We start from the raw sequence: 4,025 nt of genomic DNA, 5'->3' as shown, positions 1-4,025 counted from the left end.
GCGGGGGCAGTGCGATACTGGTAACAGGTTTGAGAGTATTGGGAAGAACAGAGGAAGAAAAAATAAAGTCAACATAGACAAAGAATCTGGCAAGAAGGTAATGGTAGTAAAGCTTATTAAGACAGAAAATTAGGTGAACAAATTGCCCCACAGACAGCTAAGTGTTAAGCTTATTGCTAGACTGGCAGAGGAAGTGGAAGAAAGCTTTTTGAAAACATTATTTTTATTATTTTAATAATTTATGTAGGAATCATAGTAGCTGCAATCTGTTAGCCAGGGACAATTGCCAGCTGGTATCATCCTGGAGTAGCTATAGTAGGCCGAGCGCAAATATGTTTTTCCTTTCACCTGGAGAGCATTCAGCCTTAGAAAGTTTCAATTCATTTTCTCCAGAATTTGGCGTCTGCCCTCGTAGATAAGGAAGCCTGTTTATTGCATGATTTAAGAGCTTTGATTGGGTTTACAACGATTTCTACTGTGGCACTAGAGAGATCACATCTGGGCAGAAAGGGTGTTTACCCAACCAAAGTTACCTATTGTTGGAAACGGATTCCTGAGCACACACCTGAATTATCTCTGCAATTGTTCTGAGTCTATGCATTGTTTTTCTTCCAGTTACCTCAAAGAAGTAGTGGCACCCCATCAGTTATTCTAGTGAAAGCAAAAACAACAACAAAAAAGGTTTTGTAGGATTATAATGTTTGTGCACACAGTTATGAGGGCATACGAACTTATGGACACACACGTGACCAGCCACACAGCTGTTGAACACTTATGAGGGCATATGTACTCATGGACACACACGTGAACAGCCATACAGCTGTTGAACACTCTTATGAGGGCATACATACTCACGGACACACGCGTGAACAGCCACACAGCTGTTGAACTCTTATGACGGCATACGTACACATGGACACACATGTGACCAGCCACACAGCTGTTGAACACTTATGAGGGCATATGTACTCATGGACACACACGTGAACAGCCATACAGCTGTTGAACACTCTTATGAGGGCATACATACTCACGGACACACGCGTGAACAGCCACAGAGCTGTTGAACTCTTATGACGGCATAACACATGGACACACATGTGACCAGCCACACAGCTGTTATGTTTTCCAGTGCTTTCTTCTGAAATTTTCACACATGTCCTGCTTTAATAACAATGCCATCGATTTATGATTGACACCGTCTTTCCCTTGTTTATCTGGAAGCTATAACTAGACACCATAACATCGCAGGGTAGGAAATTGCTCTGTTTTGCCTAGCGTGCCATGGGGAGAAGGAAAATAACTTAATTGTTCTGTAGCAATTTTGTTGTCTCTTCCTGCCTCCTTCCTCAGAGGGTCTCAAGAGGAAATTATGAGCATTACGAGCTGTGTTGTTGATGATCCATGGGTTTCTTCACTGGAGATTTGCATGTATTTCAGGGTATCACAAGCTTCTAATTTTGACTTCATTTTCGCCTAACTTTTCTTGGTTCAGTTTCCTCATCGCTGAAATGAGAGATTACCACTTGTGTATAAAGACTCTACTTAGCTGTGAGGAATAAAGCCAGAGTCTAGAAAATATGGTATTTCCCCAATAAAATATCATGCAAAGGCATAATGACCTTTTACCTGAAGTGAACTATTTCCGTGTGTGTGTGTGCGTGTGTGTGTTTGTGTGTGTGCGCACGTGCTCTTGTGTGTTTGTGCATGTGGAGGCCAGGGGACAGCTTAGGATGTTCTCCTCAAGTATCATGCAGTTATTATTTGAGACAGAGACTATCACTGGCCCGGAATTTGTCAAGGAGGCTAAGCAGGCAGGGCAGCAGAGTTCTAGCGATCTGTTTATCTCTTGTCTCTGCTTCCCTAGCAGAGACACCAAGGTTACAAGCGCTGAGCATCACATCCTTCCAGCTTTCAAAAAAAAATTATAGCTCTGGAAATTGAAACCCAGGGAACTTGTGTATGCATTTCTTCAGTTATCACCCTAGCCTTAAAAAACAAAACAAACAAAACAAAAACAAACAGAAAACCCTGTGCCAACATGGTGCATTTAGGAAATATTTTCTGAGTTTATTGTGTTCTTCTTTAGAAGACAAAGGAGAGTAGTGTGTTGTCATTAAGAGGATTCTAAAGTTGCACGAGAGAAGATAGAGCCCAGAAAGCTGCAGAGAGGCCGATTCATTTTACACAACACCTTTCTTAGAGATGCTGACCTCCACAGCATCAAGAACGGTAGGATATGGGTGGCAATTGTTAAAAGTTGAAAACGGGTGGAAGTAGAGGTAGGAAGAACCCCAGCTGTCTGGAACAACAACAACAACAACAACAACAAACAACAACAACAACAAAAAAACCCAAAACCTCCAATGAGCTGCGTTAGCATTCCCAAAAGACATCTGGATTTTAACAGGTGGTTGCACACGCGGGCACGGCAAAAGAGGCCAGCGCAGTGCTCAAGAAGAAATAAGACAGATAGAAAGGCGCGCTGCTGTGAAAGTGTGGAATACCACACCTGGTGGAGATGTCTGGCTGGTAACTAGGAGGGCCATGTTAGCCTAGGCCAGGAATTCACACCGATTGCCCCAAATTTCAACACACTCTAGCAGGTCCAGGCACTGTGGGTCAGGTCCTCTAGTATGATGTGAACTAGTTGGTGTAACCATTCATTATCTGAAAATTGTAATTGGATTCTGGGGTAATTTCAAAATGTACACTTCTGAAAAAACGAAGCTTTTAAAAACATCTGGGAACCGAGGAAGACGCCACTGTAAAACACAGGCGAGGAGAGTTGGTGCTACGCTTCAATTGGGAAAGGTTAGACCCTATTGTTAAAGAGCTCACTGGGTGTTAGCAGAATGAGTTTTAGGAGGTGACCCTTAAACTGCATTTATAACCTGCGTGGCTGCGTGCTGGACTGGCCTCGTGGGGGAAAAAAATGAAGTATGCACCAGACACAATGCCCTTTACATAGCAGGCGTTTAATAGTTGCTGGTTGAATAAAGTTGTGGCGTTGGACCTGCTAAGTTAATAGTTAAGGAAGGATTGGAACAAACTTGAACACTCAGTTTGACTGTCTTGGGGAGGCAGTAAATGAAGCCTGGAGTCATTCCCATGCTGAGGAGGGACAAGAAACCCCTGTCTGTGTGGGACTTCCTGCCATAGGGGTGTTATTCCTGCAAACAAGACCAAGCAGGTTTCCGTCCACTCTCATACTGAGAAAGCTGCCAGTGTTGCCATTTAGAGGAATCAGATCATCGCTAACAACGCCCTCCGTGGGGCCTGTTCTCGCCTTTTTGTCCGATCTCCCGGGCTCCAGGCTGAAAGGATTCCCACCCCCAGCTACCTCCCGCGAGCCCCGCAGAGCCGCGGACTCCTCCCCTGGAAACTCCTCCGGGGTTGAGGAAGGCTTTGGCGCATGCTCCGTACCTAGGGCAGGTTTTTTGCTGCGGGTAGCAGGGCTCCTGTCACACCGGCTGGCGGGTTGTGGCGGTGCCAGCCCGCGTGAGCGAGTGTGTGCGCGTTGCCTGCGCCTGCCTGGGCGGGCAGACCCGGAGCAGTAGTGCGATTCGCCCGGGAGGCGGCTCCTCAGAGGCGTCTTTCTCGCCGACGCCGTAGGGCGGCTTTGCAAACTTACAGCGGGCTCCGGGCAGCCGAGGACCCTCCCGGGAAGGTGCGGGGCGCGGTGCACACGGAGGGCTGGGGCTGTGGGGCCGGGCCGCGCCTTTGCCCTTGGCCGGCGCCTTGGCGAGCTTCATGCAGCCCCGGTGCACGCTGCCGCCTGCAGCAGCCCGGGGCAGGTCCAGGACACGAACCCCGCGTTCCAGCGCCTGAGCGTCTGCCAGCCGGCGGCGGGATGCTCCGTGTCGCCTGAGAGCGCCGCGTCCGGGCGCAAGAGGAGCGGGCTCGAGCCAGGCGCCCCGGGGATCGCGAGAAGCCCTACGCCGCCGCCGCCGGCGCCCGTCTTCCCGGCTCCGCTCGTAGGCCCCGGCTCCGCAAGCCCCAGAGTGCGGCGGGGCAGCCAGCCA

The sequence above is a fragment of the Chionomys nivalis genome, chromosome 12, assembly GCF_950005125.1.
Source record: "Chionomys nivalis chromosome 12, mChiNiv1.1, whole genome shotgun sequence".
Classification (NCBI taxonomy): domain Eukaryota; kingdom Metazoa; phylum Chordata; class Mammalia; order Rodentia; family Cricetidae; genus Chionomys; species Chionomys nivalis.
This window is presented reverse-complemented; position numbering follows the sequence as displayed.